The following is a 22,337-nucleotide window of genomic DNA, read 5'->3' as shown; positions in this document are numbered from 1 at the left end:
CCGGTATTGTGCTTACAAGTCTTGCCTATGTAAAGGTAACTAGTAAAGTGGTATGCAGTTGGGGTATGTGCCACAGAACCCATACAATTACACTTACTCTGATTCTGCTTCTGAGCTGGGTGATATCACAGAACTGATTACTTGCAGTTGGGAGGGGGGAAAAAGGTGGTTTAGCAGATGACAAGGATAAAGGCCAGTGCAAAATGTGGTTTCTCTTTGGAAAGTGGTAAAACCCGCTGTCATGACAGGATGCAGACACAAATACACCCACACAAAGCCATTTGCTGACACGTACACACACACACACACACACACACACACACACACACACACACACACACACACACACACACACAGGTGCCAGTTGTGGGAGCAGAACTCCTGCCTATCTACAGATCACTATTACAGTACTACGGGGTTACGAGACATGACACATAGATTACACATTTCAAGGCAGTCAAAATGTCCTTCTAAGATTGAGGACATCAACAGGGATACTGACAGTTAAGATGTACATAGCTGTAAACCTGTGTGTTTAAAGTAGGAGTCCATTACAACTTGTATGCATAAACAAGACACATCATCTGCAGGTAAAACATAGGTAGGCCTGAGAGGTATAATTGTAGCACAATAAACCCTGAACTGGAGTATGTCCATCTGTGGAATGGACAGCTGCAATCACTATGTAGGGTCACAGTGGTCATGCTCATGCACATAGAATCACAGGACTTGTTTGGATGCATTGACCCCAATTAAACAAGGTCACAGTGGGCATGCTCATACACAGTGGCACAGGGCCATTTGGGATGCGCTATGACTACAACTACACAAGGTTATACTGGGCATGCTCATACACTTAGAAACAAAGGGCTTGTTTGGATGCACTGACTCAAATTACACAAGGTGACAGTGGGTACACTCATACACTTAGTAGCACAGGGCTGTTTGGGATGCACTCCGATTCTAACCACAGAAGGCCACAGTGTGCATGCTCATAAACTTAGATGTACAGAACACATTGTAATGGACTCCTGTTTTAAACACACAGGTTTACAGCTATGTACATCTTAACTGTCAGTATATATGCTCATCATACAGGTTTACTACCAGATACCTGTATGTGGCCTGTAAATGATATATCTGCATCTGTGCTGTGTGATACACATGCATACATGTACATGAAGTACTGCCATATATATGTGAAGTATACACAATCACGCATGTGTGGAAGTGACAGACAATAGGTTAACTGGGACACACAGGTGGATGCTAACTACAGCATGTGTCACACACATTGCTGCCCTGACAGGCATACATTGATATCAGGTTATGGACAGTGGCATTATACTTGGAACAGTGGCATGTGCAAGCATAATATGTAAGCCCCATTGTCTAATGGTACTGAGGTGCAGGTGTCAAGATGACCTCTTCCGGCTGTGTTAGTAGCTGACATTATTAACAGGACCGCTCCACTAAGCATATCTGGCATTGGTCATCTACACAAAGTCTGCTGCTGTCCATCACCTTAGATGTAGCATTTGATACCAAGCACAATACTGCCACTCGCAATGATGTCATGGTATGAGTGGCAACTGCTTGACCAAAACAATGAGCCAATGTCCTGCTGTAATTATGATGTTGTCCAGTGTCTGTCATTCCGGGATGTTATGACTGAAAGAAGACATGCCTTTGTCACAGAGCACATGCATCCATGATTCAAGGGAGTGTGGATAATACCTAGGTCACATTTACCCATATAGTTGCTTTCCAAGGCACAAATCCTAAACACAGAGGTAACACCCTGACACTAACAAGACTATTGCATTGGATGCTTATGCTAACCAGTGCTAGATGTGTGGCTTTCGTAATCCATTTGCTCAATGTAGACCCTACAATGGGGAATACAGACATCTGTGCAGTGAGGAACACCTGGCTGAAGGCTCTGTAGTGCACAATAGCACTACCACCATATAACTCAGATCCAGACATGTAGGCCATGACACTGGTACAAACCACTGCAGGTGGTGGTGTCCATATATTCATAAAGGTTACTCACAAGTAAAGACCACTACTCCAACATAATTCATCACAGATGTGTCAGGTACAGGTGACAGTGGCAAAAGCTGCATTCTATGTAGTATCCTCCTATACATCCACCACCATGTCCTCAGACTACCAACACACATCCATACATGTGGTATGAAATAGTATGGTAGAACACCAAATAACCTTCGACTGGTAGACTGTACCTAGCCCTACATCAACTGTGCAAAGTACCCATGTACTGACACAGTTGCATAATGTGTTATGCAATGCAATAATACCACTGTTTGTAACCAGATCAGTTGTACACATACCATGGTCCTTCAGATGTTGTCAGCATTAACACAGTTGATTGTTGCTGTACACCAGTAAACAACACCCTCATGGTTGGATATAACCTAGATGTACCTGCCCTGGATATGTACATCCCACACTCATACAACATAAATGAGAATACCATTGCTGTTGTTGCCCTTTGTACATACAGGTGGCTACATTCATTACACACATGCACATGGAAGATAGGTCCATGGCTGCTGAATGCTAACAGGACATATGGTTTGATATCTATGTTGACAGAGGTAATATTCCCTCTCTACTGGTCACCCATGACACCTATCATATCATACAACAACCCATGTGGCATGTATGTCATTAGACATGTCCACCTAATGCAATGCCTACAAACATACCCAAATAACAGGATCATAGGACCTACACACATGGCCTGTATTGACAGACTCAGGGGAATGCAGCTATGCTCTTTATGTTCCTGAGTAGTTGCAGGTGATATGCCCATGACATGTACAGCCATGTGTGCCTACAGCTCCTACATATACCCCATGTCAACAATTGCAAGCCATGCATGCTGTGTGCTGTCTGGACATTAACCTTGTTACCACAATAGCCAGAACATGCTGGGGTGAGATGTTTACAAGCCACAGACCTCACACATGCTTGAATAAGTGTAATGCCTAGCTCAAACAGAGCACATTGCTGGCACTCTTCAAGTAATCATGAGGTGTGTGTGGCAAATATGATGTGTGTGTGGCAAATATGATGTGTTCACTGTTGATCATTACAGTGCCCTGGCTTCACAGTGGAACTGTCAACTAACAGTTTGTGGGATCATGACATGGAATATTGCTGTGTGTGTGTCTTGCTGATGTGCTGTTGGCATAAATATACACTTAGCTACTCAGTGAAGGTGGTTGTGTGTCTTACCAGTACATGAATACAACATCCATTATAGTGTAATGTTCAGCTAGGTTTCACACATGGTGTGGGGAAGATGTGGAATGTATCCTCTTGACCTGCTAGTCCACTTACTGATGGAGACTGCCTATGTGTACATGTATTGATGTGTGTTTAGATTCCATGCATGTGCAGTGTCTGATGTTTGAAGGTGACTGCTGTGTTAGTACATCGTGCAGTTGCAATGCAGCCTCAACATTGCCAACTGTATATGGTGATATGCTCAAAGTACAGTAAACTGTACTTTAGGTATGGACAAATGTTTGGACATAGCTACTAAGTGGTAGGGCTACTTTGCAGATGAATGATTACTGTAGACAGCTCACAGGCGTGTTACAACCATTCTTACAATAACCTGTGTAACTGCTAAGCTATGGTTTTGTTAAATGAAGGGGAGGACACACAATGTAGAATGCAGTAAGGGTGACACTGAAGGCAAACCTCTTGACACCTGGAACAGTAACACATCCCCTGTGCATATATTGTGCATATATTGGCACAGTTGGCAAAGGAAACAGTCAGTACACTTTGTAGCACATGCGATAGTGCTGTCGCTCTGTAATACCTATCATGAGATAGGCAGGTGTTTGATTCACAGTACTGGCATGTGTGGGTGTCCATATATGTCAACTATGGTGGGGAATACATCCCAAATGTTTTTCACTTTACTGTACACTGTTGTAGACATCTGTACAGAGTGAAGTGTATAAAGCAAGACATAGGCAGGTGTTTGAATCACACAAGTGTCTGTATATGTGTGACATAGGTGTATAGCTTTGTGAATGCCACAGTGTGTGTGTGTGTGTTTGTGTGTGTGTGTGTGTGTGTGTGTGTGTGTGTGTGTGTGTGTGTGTGTGTGTGTATGGCTGTCCGGTCCCTGGAGTGAGGCTGTATTCTACCATAGTGAAATGATAAGACCACCTCCCCAATCCACTCAATGCAATCTAGTGTCCCTGTTGATGTCATCAATCTTAGAAGGGCATTCTAACCACCTGTAAACATGTATGCCCTGGGGTAAGGCTTGTTGTTACATAGCCTACTGATGAACCCCCCTTCACACATACACTCACCGCAATCTAGTATCCCTGTTGATGTCCTCGATCATATGCCATTCAGACTACCTGTACATGTGTAATCTCTGTGGTGCATCTTGTAATTGTGTAGTACTATAATGATGATTTGCATATAGGCAGGGGTTCTCATCCCAACACTGGCAAGTGTGTGTTACTGTGTCTGTGAATTCCTGGGTGTATTATTGTGTCTATAAAGCCCTGAGTATGTGTATGCAACCTGTCATGAGAGCAGGTATTACTGCTTCCCAATGAAAAGCCACCTTTTCCACTGGCCTTTACCCTTGTCATCTGCTAAACCCCTCTTTTACCTCCTCCCCACTCCAGGTAACTATACCTGTGATGTCACCCACTATGGATGTGACGGCTTTGGCCACAGTAGCTTACTACACAGCTATCGTGCTCTTGGATCATTACATCAGTAAACTTGTTTGAAACTTGGGTGATTATAACTGTGATGTGGAAGCTACAAAGTGCATGCAGGTATTTTCATACAGACCTGTGCGTAGTCTACATTTACATATGGGACACTAACTGCAAACACTGACATCCACCGGCACATGTAATTACACCTGAAAGAGGAAGGCAGAACATCAAGATCAATACGCAGTTACTGTTGTTACACATGATACATACTGTCAAAAGTACAAAATGCATTCTAAAACTGTAGTACATAGTATGTCTTCTGCCTGTCAACACCACTCAACAATTGTAATCTACAATTGTCTTCCTAGTATGTTCACCCTGTGCATCAGACCATATGAGCATGACCCTGCACCGATGGTGTGGATGACAAGGATGCGGCACAGGCATCATCATATGCACAGGGTGATAATGTTTGCCAGAGGCCTAGTCTGCACCATTGGATAGCATCATGTGTGTAGGTTAGGACCTTTGATCTTATTGAGCGTGTGTGGATGTTAGTGTGTGTGTGTGTGTGTGTGTGTGTGTGTGTGTGTGTGTGTGTGTAGAGGTGCCCTACATTTGTTTCTGGTGTGTGCGTGTATGTATGCACACAGGTCTGGCATGTGGCTGGCCTACACAGGGGTATTATTGACAGCTGCTGACTGTACAGGCAGGTTTCACAGTTCACGGTGTCCGGGCATGGCCACGTGACCTGCGCCTGCCAGGAGTTGCACGGGCATTACCAGGCAGAGGTCCAGATTGGGTACTGTCTGATGACATGTCCACTGGAACCGTGTCCCTGTTGGGACCATCCAGAACCATGTGCACATGGCCTGCTGTGTCCTGGTGTGGACAGCACAGCACCAGCTGCACTGCTGCTGCTACCGCCACTATGGGAGTGGGCATGTGAAGTAGCATGTTCACGCAGACCTTCAACAGGTGATGTAGCTGGCCTACATCCACGTGTCCAACACCTCACTCCCACCAGATGTTCCAGCACAGAGATTCCACGCTCGAGGATTGACATGCCACGGTCAAGGACTCCCGCCATATCACTCAATCATTAATCCAAAACATCTGTAAGATGATGGTGTGCATTTGCAATTGCCTGAATGTTGTCAGTTAAAGAATGGACAGCAGTCCTCTGAAGCCTCAGACCTTCTCTGTTGTGTCATTCAGCACGTGCCTGTGCCTCAATTACAGCCTGAAACATGCATCTGGTGACAAAAGCTGATGTGCTATGTCTTGCAGGGGCATGTTGGCCAGAGGTCCTCCTACGAGCAGCACTGGGCACATGCCTGTGTGGGACATCACTTGTCAGTTGGCTGGGATCATGGTGTGCAGGCACACCTTCCATAGTCTCCACACTTTCCTGTTCCATGCTACTACCTGCCAACTGTCCCTCCTCTATGGTCACTGGTGATGGGGTATGTGTAGGCATAAGATCTGTGTGTGGGGATGCAGGTGGAATGGCAACCAATGGCACAGTTTCATCCCCTGACAACCTTGCCTGTGCCTCAATCATACTTTCATCATCACTGCTAGAGTCTGTGGGGACACTAACATCAGGTGGACCACAGGAGGGCAATGCACCTACATCAACACCTGTGAAAGGCAGACAAGAACTGTACATTACAAGTTATACAGCACAGTACACACACAGACACACACACAGACAGACTCACACAGACACACACACACAGACACACACAGACACAGACAGACAGAGACAGAGACACATGCTATGGCACCCGACGACATGCAACATGCATGTGATATGGCAGAAGGCATTCAGCTTAGACATTTATAGTGGTAGTTATCATACATCCCTGAGTAGCACACAACAGCATGCATGTGTTATAGCAGAAGGCATGCACCTTACACCATTCTAGTAGTAGTTAGCATACATCCCTGTGTTGCACCATTTGTGTTAGTAGGTTATGCCCCAAACCTACAACACAGTGCATGCACTATGCACCGTTGCACCACACTGCCATGTTTTGTGCAACATACCCCACATGTTAACAGACCATCGCTGACCTTTGTACATCTGCCACAGATGCTTTGTGTTGGCCACTGCCCCTATGTGTGAGGAGGACATGAGCAGAAGGGTATGTTGAGTGAATACTATGTTTGCCTGAGCCCTAGCTTGCATATCTCCCCAAAGCAGTGCATGTCTGTTCAACATTATTCTGCTTACCCCTGAGTTGAGTCTACAGACAATGTGCATGTGGCTGTACACACGTTTGACATGGCTGTCCCTACTTTGCAATGGTGCCACAGACCATCACTGGTTAACAGTACACCAGCCTGATTTGTGGCATATGTCCTTGCCAATCACATGTAGTATGACATGTCTTCTGCTGACGTGTTGAATGACATGCATACATGTTTAACACAATGGTGTCCTTTCAAATATACAGTGAGGTAATGGTGTCCCAATGCAGGGACGTGTTATACTAACATGGACCTTCAGCTGACGCAATGTTGTCAGTCCACCCTACAGATATACAGTGACATGCTGCACATTGAGCTGATGTGCATAGCCATTGCAGGGCATCATGTGGCTTCACTATTGCTATACAGCATGAGTTACAGACACAGTTCATAGCCATGACTGTGTTCAGATACAATACATATCTAATGTGGAATGTGACCCACATCACTGAGGTGTATACACACTAAACCCTACTGTGGAATGTGTGATGCAGGTCACTGAAGGGTATACAGATGACACCCCTGCACATCTGCAACCATATTGATGATGCCTGGCAACTATGCCCAGACATGGCTAACTTAGCAGAACTCCATGTCCCACATGCCATCTGTGTACCTCACACACATGAGGAGCAAGCATGACAGTGATGTCTGACACCAGCAATGTGAATGTACTGTATCTGTGGCCTGATGTGGTTGTATGTGTATGTTGTGCAACACATGCATGTATTTGGATACTGTATAGGTGAATGCTTTCATGTTATGATATTCAACACATGTTATGTGGTGGTTTAGTGACAAGTGGAGTACCTCAGGGTTCAGTCCTGGGACCACTTTTGTTTGGCATCTACTTCTCTGAAGTACAGGGCAACACTAAGGGACTCTGGCTAACAAAGTTTGCAGATAACTGCAAACTGGGAGCCATTACTGAATCCCCAAATGATGTGGATATTCTACAAAAGGGCCTTACACAAACAGATGCCTGGTGCCAGAGCCATGGGCTCAAGCTTAATGCCAAGAAATGTATAGTTATCCCCTTTGGAAAAAAACATGTACCCATGAATTACCACATAGGTGGCAGGACACTAAACATCGAAAGTGTGATGAGAGACTTAGGGACACAGGTGGACAGTGGTCTCACTTTCGATAACCACATCACCACAGCAGTCAGAACATCCTTCTATGTGGCACACCTCATCACTAAGGGCTTTTCATCCAGAAAAAAGGAGGTCATTGTCCCACTGTACTCATCCCTCATTAGACCCATTATAGAGTATAATGCCCCATTTGGTATGCACCTCACAAGACATCTGCAACAGCTGGAAAGGCCACAGAAATACCTCACTAAAAGAATCAAAGGCCTAAAGCAGATGCCATATGCTGACCATCTAAAAAAACTCCAGCTATACTCTGTGGCATATCGTCTACTCAGAGGCAATCTCTGCTTAACATACAAGGCCATGTCAAACCCTGAGCTGTTGGAGATGCTCCACTTAAAGGAATCCCAATCCCTCAGAGCCACACGCTCCAAGGATCTAAACCTTGTCATCACAATGAACAAAACATGCTGGAGGGATAGGTTCTTGACCAAGAGACTCGCCATACTCTGGAATAGACTGCCCATACATGTCAAGCAGAGCGCCTCATTGGCCCTCTTCAAAAGGAACCTTGATGATTGGATGGGAGATAGGAAATTCACCCCGGGGATCATGTCAGTTGCCCTGCTAGACAAGGGTCTAGAGAAGTAAATATTGTGGGAAGAAATAGCCAGGGAATTGTTATGGCTAGGCTTGCATAGGCCCTAGGGCTGATAGCCTATTACCAGCCTATGAACCTATGAACCTATGTCATCCCTACACAAGCTGTGCACAGGCCTGTATGATGTTTAGTGTTTCACATCTGCAATATCACCATCACACAAAGGCCATAGTTGTATTGTGTCAGGTCAATGTACAACAGGGTGTACACACATGTACATCACTTCTATTGTGTGTGTTGCTTCATGTCTCTGGCTATCCTCCATGGCCATGTGTAAACAAGTTTTGTCCAATGGTTTTGATGGGAATCTATTTCACATGTTAGTGTTGTCCCATATGACATACACCCATAGATGTCATATGCTCCACTGAGGACAGGGTTATGCAGACAAAGGGTGGTATGTTTGGGATGTGAGTAATCATGTTTTGCAGGATAGTTAAGCAGTGTTGCAGTCAGCCCACTAAATGTCATGGACATGTCAGATAGCACATGACATTGTGTGACATTCATAGCAAGGGTATAATCTACAAGGGTGAATCCTGTGGGCTGGTCATACTCCATCTCCAAAACATTTAGAGTGTGTGCACACGTATGCTCTCTGTATAGTACTGTTTGTATTCCCCACAGGTGTAATGCTGAGCTGTAGTACATGTCCCTACAGTGAGCCACACCTCCACCATTGTATTCACAGCTGTTCACACATCTGGCAATGACAGTTTGTAAGGTTTAGTGTAGGTGTTTTATATAGTCTTTAGTTATTCCACATGGGTAACCACTGTGATGCATTGCAGGTCTGACCTGTATATATTAACAGGGCCACCATACATTATGTGTACGTGTGTTGAATGGCCACATGGCAGATAGCATGCAATTAATATGATATGTGCATTATTGAGCCTGATAAATAATAACAATCTCACCTGCAACAGGCTGCTGTCACTACAAAATGCCATAGGTACCTAAATAGGAGTGTCACAGCAGTAACATCATTATCCACATATATGTGATAGCTACAGGGTGCAATGTGCATGTTAGCACATAAGCCAGTACAATAGACTATACTATGAAGTATGCACATCTGTGCATACATACAGTGGCAAACTATGGTATGTGGCATGTGTGCATACATGCCTTGCATATGATGTTACATTAGATATTGTACAGTAACACATGTAACTATATGAAATATAGTTGTGTTATATGTGCAGTAGTGCCTTACCAGGCAACTTCAGGCTCAGTGGTTGTGAGACACCCACCTCCACAATACCAGCTAAAGCTTGTGGATGGAGTTCTGCAGGTGTCCTCATGTTGGCCAGTAGCTCCTCGGTACATGTGAGTGGGGGGTTGGGTGAGTGACCCCCACCTGTTGCACCTTGTTCCCTGGCAATTGAATTTGCATGCTGTTTCGCCCGTCTAATGATGTCAGTGCAGTGTCGGCACACCTGCTGATAGGTGCAATTGTGGCCGCCAACATCATTTACCCTCTTGCGCAGTTCCTCCCACTGGGCATCCCACTGCTGTGCATCCTGTGGCACATGGCTGAAGAGTGTTACATGGTTGTCGAGGAGGTATGGAATGAGGACCTCATCCTCCAAGCGGGTGTATGGTGGCAGCCTGGCACGCGGCATACCTGGAAGACATAATGATGGAGACATGTCAAAGTAATTCACAGAGAAGTACAGAAGTACAACTGAACATACATGTGTATCACATTTATTAAGATTACAAATATATCTTTGCAAATCTACATGACACTAACACCACTGACATGTTTAACTCACACACATTTGACACATACTGGTGATTTGATGTTATCACCATATATGTATGTGTCAAGTGATGACATTGCTCATACTCCATGTGGATGTTGTCTTGATGTGGGCACGTCTGTTTGCCTGTACTGATGTCTTTACCTATCAGCACATGCCTGGATGTGTTCACATTAATGCAATAGACCTTAATGCTGTGTATATGTCACATATATAGTCATACACAGTCTTAAGGGACATGACCTGTGACCCTGCAGACTTGCTCACGGAAAGTTTTACATGTATGTGTTTTGCCATATACATCTACATGGCACTGTACAGCAGTTTAGCATCCTGCCATGTATTACCTGTGTTGCACATGTGAAACACATTGGACAATGGCTAGCTCAATGGTATTTGCAGGGTTGGATATCAACTATAGCATGTATGGTCATAGTGAACTAGTAGGCTATATGCCCTGGGCTATTTATGAGCCTAGTCTGAAATGTTACCTAGCTGTAGCCAACAGACAGTTAAGTTACAGTGGCCAGTTCAAGCAGTGTCACAGAACTGATCCACAGGGTTACTGATATAGTTGCCATGCAGTCATCACACCATGTCTTAAAGAGGAGCAATGTGCAGCTTTGCTGGACAGGGATGCATAGTATGGCAGGAGTATGTAAAGTGTATGGGACAGGGATCTGCCACGCATGTTGTGATCCTTGTACTAGAAAGGTGGATGTCCATGAAGTATGTGTTTATTTGGAATCAGGATGTGTAAGTGTAGCATGTCCAACATCTCTGTGTTGGACATGGCTTTATTCAGGGTAGGCATCATGCTACATAGTGGAGCTAGGGATTGGGAAGGCCAGTGTAGGCCATCTGAACATGGCCAATAACCCTTAAAGAAAATATGTGATCTATTATGGGTCACTTGAGTGTTGACTATGGCTGAACAATGATCTCTATATTCATGGATGGCACCCTGTCATGATTAGGGTTGCCACTGACTGGTGTGGTGAAGTAACCATCAAAGGAAAGACTACTGTCCAGCTGCATCCCATACACACACAGTTTCCATTATGTTGACTGCTGCCTTGGTGGTAGTTCATGGGTACAGGGTTTTTAACATAGGGGATGACAATGCAATACTTAGCTGTCAGATTGTGGCCATACATCACACACCATACATCTGACACACAAAGGCCTTTCTGTATGTTGCCCGCAGCACTCACTGAGTCAACTATTGCTCCTAGTTCATAGTCATTTGCAAACTTCAATAGGCAGATGCCTTCTGTTTTAGTCTGTGTGGTATAGATAACAATGAGGGGGAGTACCAGGAATTAACCCTGTATTACTGTAGCTGGCACTGGTTTGATGTGCTTGTATTAGTCAGACACCTTCTGTAGTGTTGGTTCTGCCAGCAGTCCATTTTCCAACCACTCCTGTGACATAGGAATATACACCTAGTTTACTGAGTGTAGCTGGAACACAGTATGGGTGATGGTGTCCTAAGACCTAGGAAGATCATGATATGCTGTGTGAATCAACCTTACTGTTATCTCCATCTGTACTGACTACATCAAATAAGTTTATCAAGGTTCATGGCCTTACAGACCAGATGCAACAGGGTAGTAGTGCACTATTTTCCATTATCATTGGTGTCTTCCCCTTTGTGGGGTGTGATAACTGTTGCTGTGCAACATTCAGTGTGTATACAGCCTGACATGAAGCTATGATTGAACATGATGTGTATGTGGAGAGCAAATTGTTCTGAAATTTGTGTAGGATACACCCTGGGATGCTAACAGGTCCCATGCAAGCTGTATGTATAGCTTTAGAGAGTGCAGCTTGTACCTGCATTGTTGTAATTACAGGGGCTATGTAGTGTACATGGATATATAAATATGTGTACCTGTTGGGGGGAGGTGAGTGTGGGTTTAGGTTATCCAAGCCCCTATCTGGATGAACAGGTGCTATTTCTGTAGGTGCAGTACATCTCATGCCATAGTGCTGTGAAGCACAGCAGGTCTTGTTGTTGCCATTATGATTCATGACACAGCTATAGAAAGCTCTGTGGTTGGCCACATAATATGTGGCTGATTAGTTTCACATTAGCTTTGTGTGGCTTTATATGGTGTATCTGCAGCTTACTGAGGCTGACCAGGGATCACCTCCACTTATGTGTGTTCACTCTTGCAACAGTTACTACCTTATGTGGTACAGTTTAAGGCAGGGTACCACCAGTTTGTCTTCATGTTTGTATTTTTTGAATCTTGGTTCTGTTTCAATGGAACAATCACTGCACTTACGTGAGTGCTTAAAGTGCATTTGTGTAGGATTCAGCATTTACACATGCATTGTCCATCTGCATGGGTGCCATGACCGTCACCACTTCACTCTTAAGAAGCATAACATTGGCTTTGGAGACTGACTATAGGTAGCATATTGTTAGCCTTGTTTGTGTGACTATGGTGATCCAGGTTACTGGGGTTGATGAAATCCAACATGCACTGAGCATAGGTGTTGGTACATGAGTCTTCCCAGTTCATAGTGGGATAGTTGAGAGTAGCCATTATTATGGTTTTCTGTCTCAAACCTAATATTCCCCATTACAGCACAGTATGACAGTTGGGAATTCTGAGGCATAGTGGGTTATCTGTCACAAGGTGCAATTTGGATTCCACTTTGGCACAAAGGTAGTTGCTCATACTGCATCTGAAGTTATGCAAGTGCAACTAGTGCGGGGGTGTACATATCCTTCAGGAATATGGACACACTTGTGGCCCATGTGTTCCAATAAAGGATAATGGCCAAGAGGTGAGGTATGTGTTATAACATGGTCATGCAGGGGTGCTCTCCAGAGCGATGAGCCATATCTCAATCATGGCACAGATATGTTCTCCGTGTTAAGCATCGACGTACTTGAGTCCATATTGAGTTTCTGAAATGTATTATTGAGTAGCGAGACCCGCAGTTTATTGCTTGGCTGTCCCTGCTCCAGCAGCGGACTTTCACTAGGGAACTTTGCATGATGAAGGCACTATAGGGGAAACATGAGCCCTAGCCAGTATCCAGATTCCCAGGGTTGACAGGTACAGGCCCTGTCTGGCAAAGCATCATGGTTTGTCAACCATGTTATCCCAGGCAGAGAGATACTGGATACCCTTTGAATTACACCAGTACATTAGACAAGTGTGGAATACAATCCTTTTGTCCCTGTACTGCAGTATCATTCTGGCCAATGGCAGAATGCTACCCAGGCCTTGGGACATACCTGCATGGGCTACAAGACCTGACAGTTCCTACATGTGTGTTTCCATGCAGTCCAGGCTACTGCATCACAGGTCTTGCACAACAACATGGAATATGCCAGAGCCATGTGTATAGTTCAAAAGGTGGTCTGAGTGTGTGGATATGTGGATAATCATGGCAGACAGGCAGCTGACAGTATGTTTGCCCTCATATAGCTTGGTGTGTAACATAGAGCTAGAGTTTGCATTCACAAATGAGTACTGTTGGGCATGTTTCCGGCCACGTGGTCTGAGGTGTGGCACAATTGTGCAAACTGTGTCATACAGGTTTTGTATTTTGTTGTCTGTCTATTCCAGCTTGGGAGGTCTCTTGCTTGGCCAGATACTTAGAAGCCTCTGTGAATGTGTGTGATTTCTGGTGGTATGTGTGGGTGTCCTTACTGTGTTCTGGTAAGGGTATGTGTTGGTTGTGGTGATGAGATGCATGTGTTAACCTACACCTCATGACTGTCCAGTCCAGTCATGGCTGTAGACTGGACTGCCTTCCAGCTTACCCTTGTAGCTGCATCCCAGACAATGTGTGGGGTGTGGTGTTAGGTGGGTTTGGCAGTGTACATGGCATAGACATTACATTCCCCCAGGATGGCCACATACACAAAGATGACATTAGTAAACACCAGTAGCTGACTAGTAGACATGCCTGTATGAACATTCAATACTACAAGTACCAAGTACTGTATTTAGTTTATGTATTGCTTATGAAGATGTTTTAGACAGTGATGCTCACAAGTAATTATTTGTGTTATGGACGTGACAACACTGGCTGTTACAGAAACATAGTAGCTACCTTTAGCAGCAATCCTCCTCTGAGGAGCACATCACATCCTGATAGTTGATTATAGATGATGCAAGTGCCAACAGGTCTGTATCCTTTTCTGGGTATATACTCACATATCCACCAGAACCATGAGCTCTGTTGGGCACGGACACCCACTCCCCAAACAGAGTCAAGTATCAATAGACTCTGCTGCCACTATCAACATGATCAGGATATAATCAGATAGTGTAAGCCATCACCTATGAAGCAGCTATTACACATGGGCAGCGGTCTCCTACATCTTACATTCCTACTGCAGATATTACACTAGAGTTACAGATGATATGCAACCTGTTTCATTACCAGTACTGTGCACAACCTTACAAACAGTATTTGCAAGCGGCTGTTAGGTTGGCAATGAGAGGTTAGGCTACACAAACCTGAAAGTTCAACCAGTGTGTCTCTACTCTCAATATCCACTCTATGTAGGTGTGCACATAGCCATTTGGGCCAGCCCTGTAACAAGGGTCACTACACATTTGCATAACATGTACACATGCACAGCTGTAATTGCTTGCAAACGATACTAGCGAGGTGGATATTACATGTCTTATGTGCATGGATAGTTACCTAGCTCTTCCAATTTTCTTTGCTATCATGCTGCTAAACTGTCAGATGAATACAAGTTATATGTATCCTGTTATTGAGTATTGTAATTGCCAATAGACATAATTAATGTTTGTATAACATAACAGAAATGCTATGTAAAATGGAATACAGATCTGCCTAAAATACTGTACATTACACAGTTATTGGCACAATATCCCACAATGCAAATCATATTTGCACAGTAAGCCCACCTTTGACATGTTCATCTCACTAATACACCCATACATATGTCTACTGTTACAATATATCAACATATGCTATCCCCTGTTATAGCACATACTTGTTGGACCAACCCTGACACTGACAGTGGCTGGGAAAGAATTGGTGAATTCCAAGACCATAGATATCATCCCTTGTGGTGTATGAGGAGTTTGCCTTGTGACCTACAACAGTACACATATAGAATACTACAAGCATTACTACTGCTCAACAATACATCGCTACAAGATAGCTATTTCCACTATAAGCATTGCTTACACTGTAATTATTACAGAACAGATACTACATACACAGACATACTAAATGTTATACATACCTTCTTAGTCATTGGAGGTGTTATTGACTGGTATATTAATCATTTTTGGTTTGTGTTTCAATCTTTTGTTGGGTATTTTGTACTATTTTGCAGGTAGATAAAGGTGGTTTGAATGTGTGACAAGGCATCCTTTTATAGTTAGAGATCAGTAACATGTGCTATCCTTATCACCAATTAGTGTTCCACAGTACTTAATTACATGCACATCAGCTGTGCATCTACTCCCTTAGCCAATACCATGGCAACGGTGGAGTATAATTGAGTACTCCACTTGGGCGTTGACCCTTTGCCTTACTTGTGAGGAAGACAGACTGGAAGTGTTGTTTGAAATCTATTGCAACAGCTGTATGGAGACAAACAGAAATATATTGTGTGTAATGCCTAGAAGATTTGGTTTACATGTGAGTACTGCTGTTATATTTCTTCACATTGCTACTTGTGCAGGGTTTGTCTGTACCTAATGCTTCTGCATATGTTTCAGTCTGGCCAGGATGTTTGACCAGCTCACGACTGTATGGCTATGCATATAATGTTGGGGGTTTACAGTGTGCTCACCAGACATCTTTAGTTTGGTGTAAATGTGTATCACACTGTGCTGATAATCAGTAATTGGTAACACTTCCTGGTGTAATTACTTTTCATCTCTCTCTGAAACAGGATTAGTTCAAACAAACCCTGTAACATCAGCAGCTGTTCCATTGTATAACAGCAACTATTTCACATAGGGCCATGTTAGTGTGTCTCTGCCAGGTATGTTAAGGTTTCAGCAGATGTCCTACAGTGGGTGAATAATTGGTTATGGTATGACACTGACAGTATGTATTGTTGTAATTAGTTTGGGTGTGGGGAGATGTTGGTGGGTGTACATAGCAGATGCAGGTGTGTAGGAACTGCTTTTATATATATTCTATATGTGTGTGTGGGTTCTTTCCCTATGTGAACACCTATCCCTTAGTGAATTAATACTATGGTAATTGCAGGCTGATTCATTAAGGCACTGTTAAATGCTTCCTGTATAGCATGCAGGTATTGTTAGTCCTTGAATCCTTTTGGAAATACATCGGAATGTAATAAAGTTTTGCTACATGAAAGATGTCTGTGTATTCATGGATATTTGCAGTAATTGTAGTTGTGTTGGTGACTAACCCTATTTGGCTCATGTCCATAGAACATATTTGTAATAGTGTATTGCCATATACTCTTCATATGTTATGTTCATATTGTTTGGGGTTGGCAGAATGTGTGATTGCTATGGTCCATGTTATACTCAGATTTGAACACTTCAGATGCTGTATACACACATGTATCTATGTATGTATGTATGTATATATATATATATATATATATATATATATATATATATATATATATATATGTGTGTGTACAGAGATATAGATATATAATATATATTATTGCATACGTTTATATGTACCTCCATAGATGTGTACATGTTTTTAATCTATCTATCTATCTACATATACATGCATATCTCTATATATTGACATGTATCTATGTATCTCTCTCTAGCTCTCTTTCCCTATATATATATATATATATATATATATATATATATATATATATATATATATATATATATAGCATACACCTTTCATTGGGTATATAGCGGTTTGTCCTATTTCCACATAATCCTCTCTTTTGTGTTTTAATCTGTCTGAATACACAACTGGCATATGTACATCTCAGGTAGCTTAGTGGTAGGTTACTCTGAGGATGGTGTACATGGTTGCAGGTTCTAATCCTGGAAGTGGTTATTATTTTACCTCTCAGAGCAGGCACAGGTAGGGAAAGTGTGATTAACGCACATTTAAGTGGTTGTAAGCGGGTTTGCTTATGGTCTGTGCGATGTTAAGGAAAGGATAAACCTGTAAAGCGCTTATCTATTTAATCGTGTTTATGCGCCGCTTTTCCACCATGCAAACCTGCGCAAACCACTTACAACTGCTTTAATCAACCTGCATCTGACAGCCCTTATTCTGGCCCTCAGAATAAATTAACAGCCCTTGCAGGTCATGAACCCGGGACCATGAACACCACAGTCACTGACTTTACCACTAAGGCATCAGAGATATGTACAAATGTCATGGTGTTTAGAATATACATTTTACTACGGGCATTCCTCACTACTGAAAACAAATGTGACAGTCAGTTGGTGTACATATGTATGATACATGTTAATGTTCATATGTTTGTGGAATTAAGTGTTGCAATGTGACCTGACAGTGTGTATTATGGATGAGAATGGTTCTTGTTTTGTTTCTTTTTTATATTGTCCCCATACTCCATGTATACCCATCCAGTTCACTTATTGAACATCCAACCCAGGCTCTCCTTGATGCATAATTTCATTGCCCATCATTCCTCCCCCACCCCAATTTCCACATACATAACAACCATCCCTTCTATGGTTAATTAAGTTAATATTAATAGTTATAATAGCAGAGCTGCATGTGTTTTGTGTACACTTCAATTCCTTTGGATTACTGCTGTGTCACAAAGTGTGTTCATAGATGTTTATATATATGGCTATAGATGTAACTGTATATATATATATTTCTATCTATGTGCAGACATCACTGACATGCATATATATATATATATATATATATATATATATATATATATATATATATATATATATATATATATATATATATATATATATACATATATATTATATATATTTAGTATTAATTTGTAACAGTTATACATATGTAGACTTGTATATGTTGATTCACAAGCTAAAGTACATTACAATGTACTGTACACATGTACACAAAGTGACTGTCCCATTTGTGGTCAGTACTGTGGCATGCCTATAGTATAAGTTGTAGTCTAAAGACCATGAAACATATATACAGCTCAGATGGATTAGTGGTAAGTTCCATGACTCTTGTGTGCGTGGTCCAGGGTTCAACACCTGCAATGCTTTAAAAATGTGTTTTACTCCAGAATAAGGCTCATTTAAGCAGTTGTAAACATGTTTAAAAGTGTTTGTGTGACATTAAAGCAGCAGTTAAACAAACTTTAAAACTTATAACCTGTGCGCGCATACAGGGCCACATCTGCTAACTACTCAGGATATATACATTTCAGAGATGTAACATCTCACTATGTGCTTACATACCATTACATTCTCTGTTGACTTTACTCTCCAGCACACATGGGTTTATATGGGTGTTTCAAATGTTTATTATACTGAAGAATACTACCTAGATATGCAAGCTGTGGTTAAGGTATACATTTTAACATGAAAAACATCTCTGACTTTATTGGTATTTGAACCAGGAATGCACAGATACTATACAAATGCTGTAACCATTACACTACTGGCATTAACGTTGCTTCTGCCTATTTCCTATTTAGATGATTTCTATGTGTAAGCTAGGCTAAGCAAAGGTCGGAGGCGCCCAAACCCACTGAGCTTCACTTACTCTTGAAATGAAAATATAACAAATTAAATGAGAGACTATAAATTAAATTCCTAACTACATTAGGCATAGCCCCTCACTGACACACTTCATGAGAAACCTTGATGTGTGAATGGGTAACAGAATATACACCCCTGGGATCATGTGTCCCAGAACCATACAGCCAGGGATGGGGGAGACCCTCCAGTTTTATAGCTGCAAGACCTGTTGGGGAAACTGAATGGTGTTGATGTTTCATGTTAACATGCCCTCTTTAGATCACTAAGTGCCCCTAGCACCCTCCGCCACCCCAGTCCTCAACAGCTTTCAGCAACTCTGCCTGGAATCACTTAATTGGCTATGCTTGACAGAGGTTCAGTTACTTCATCAATGGTGTGGAGAAAACCAACACACTGTAGCTATGCTTCTAAATGCCCTTGGGCAGATAGCCTACTACCTATCTGTGAACCTCTAAAGTGCAGGCCATCACAGACATAATATGTGAATAAACAACGCTTTCAGATCACAATATACAGTGAAAAATCACCATGTAGTCAGAAAACAGTTAAGTATAGCAAGAACATACAGAACACTGATACTTAATCACTCCAAAAGCTTATCTTGGAAGCTAGAAGACTTGTATAAGTTTAAGGCTTTCTATTGCTTACCAGTAGGTTACCTACAGGAAAGATAAGAAACAAGCACAGATGGGTAACATGCATGCAACAATACCATACTGGCTTGCATGTGTCAGCCTTAGGCTTTGGAATACTGGCCAAGTCTATTAGTGCCCCCACGGTGCCTTTTTTAGGCAAGTCTCAAAGGTGATTTCCACCTCCGTAAACAGCACAATAGCAGAATCATTGAGGGTTATGCTACTCAACACAAGGGGTTGTAATCACACCATGCACGCACTCACAGCACTCCTCCATATGGACAATGTCGACATCTGTGCAGTAACTGAGACATGTTTTAAGGCTCCTGACAGCACAAGAGCACTACTGGACTACAACCCATACCACACATTTCAGCCACAGAACATGGACTGACACAGACATGGAGGGGTGTATCCATATTCATCAGGGATACCTACACCTCCAGGTTAGTGGGGCAGCATGATACCTCTGAGATCATTCATGTGCAGCTAACATCAGCCACAACTGCAATGCAAACTGTGGCCTGCTACAGATCACCCTCCATGACCCAGGACCACCAATCCTCCTACCTGGAGACAATGGAAAATATGACAGTCGTACCGAACACCCTGGTATTGGTCGATTTCAACTACCCTACCATTAACTGGGAAATGTACTTGAGTACTCACTTCCAGGCCCAGCGCTTCCTGGAATTTATCACCTCATATGCCCTGTGTCAGATGGTAAACTCCCTATCGATAGGTGGAAATATACTAGAAGTGGTAATCACCAGCATGGGTGACAGGTGCACCACAGCAGAGGTAAACCAGTCAATGGTTAGATCTGACCATGGACTTTACACTGATCATTTCCACACCCAATCATCTCCCCCACCCAAGGAAACCACAGTGTATACCTTTCCTACAGCTAAATGCACACTACTAAAGACAGAGGTGGGAGGTTTCACAGCCCCCACGCTAAGGGAAAACACTGCTCAAGATACAGAAAGATTTACAAATGTAGTCTATAAGCACCTACAAGGATGCATGGATCATGTCATCACTGGTAAACCAAGACTCGCTCCTCCTAGACAAGGACACCAGTCTGGTGGACCCCTGCAATAAACAGGCTATACAGCAGAAGTAGGACAGTAGTCCAGAAAAACAGCAACACCCAAGAAGGGCAGACATCCATGACCAGTATTAGTAAGAAACAGAGGTCCCTCATGAAATCATCCAAGGCTAACATCAACAGGAAAATAGGCAGGGATTTGAAAGAGAACCACAAAGCCTTCTTTGGCTATGTCAAGGATCTAAGCAGTAACACACAGATTTTCACTGTGCCGGTGCAATATAGCACAAAATATACTGACCCTACTGATATCGCCAACATCCTTGCAGATACATTCAGTGCAAACTTCACCCCCTAAAGAGCCCACAACAATACCCGGAAAGTATAGTATCCTAGACATCAGAGACACACAGGTGGAAATAGCCCTCTCAAACAGCAAAACACAGCATCCATGGAGGCAGATGGTGTCCCAGACTACATCTTGCAAACACTACAGGACAAACTAACCCCCCACCTAATTAAGCTTTTCAACCTCAGCCTCTACACAGGCTACATGCCCATACAATGGTGCATAGTAATGGTTATTCCACTCCACCAAGGTGGAAACACAACTGACCATGGTAACTACCACCCCACAAGCCTGACTAGCCTGATCTACAAAGCTATGGAGTGCATCCTCATGGCACTCATTGAAAAAGACATTGGTAACCTCCAAACACTTGACCCAACCCAGGTCAGCTTGGTTGAGTGCAGATCATGCCTACTGAACCTGTTTGACATCTTACAGACAGTCACCAAGACATTAGATGAGGGGAGAGGTGGCTCACACATACTACCTGGACCTCACCAAGGCTTTTGACACCATTCTCCACTCAGGTATTATTGACAACCTCACCAGCCTGTACATAAACCCATACATCACAGGATGGGTTGCCAACAGGTTTACACACGGAACCCACATGGTAAGACTACCAGCCTCCAGGTCCAACTCTTAACCAGTCACAACTGGTGTCTCACAGGATTCAGTGCTGGTACCCCTATTGTTTGGCATATACTTCTCAGAGGTGCAGGCAAGCACAGGTGGACTATGGCAGACCATGTTTGGCAATGACTGCAAACTGGGAGCCATAATTGACAGTCCAGCTGACACAGACATCCTTCAAGGGGCCCCACAGAGAGTGACACAGGGTGTCAATGACATGGACTACAGCTAAGTGCCACAAACTGCATGGTCATTCCATTTTGGAATAACTAAACACCCACATATTAACAAGTAAGTGGCAGCCACTTTAATACAGATGAGGTAATAGGGTATCTGGGGACTAAGGTAGATAGTGATCTCTCCTTTGACAATCATATCTCCAAAGTAGTTAGGACATCCATCTATGTAGGCCATCTGATTACTAAAGGGTTTGCATCTAGACATACTGAGG

This window comes from Protopterus annectens, chromosome 3.part0, assembly GCF_019279795.1.
Source record: "Protopterus annectens isolate FY-2018-M chromosome 3.part0, PAN1.0, whole genome shotgun sequence".
NCBI classification, from domain to species: domain Eukaryota; kingdom Metazoa; phylum Chordata; order Ceratodontiformes; family Protopteridae; genus Protopterus; species Protopterus annectens.
The sequence above is the reverse complement of the archived record's forward strand: the minus strand, read 5'-3'. Positions refer to the sequence as shown.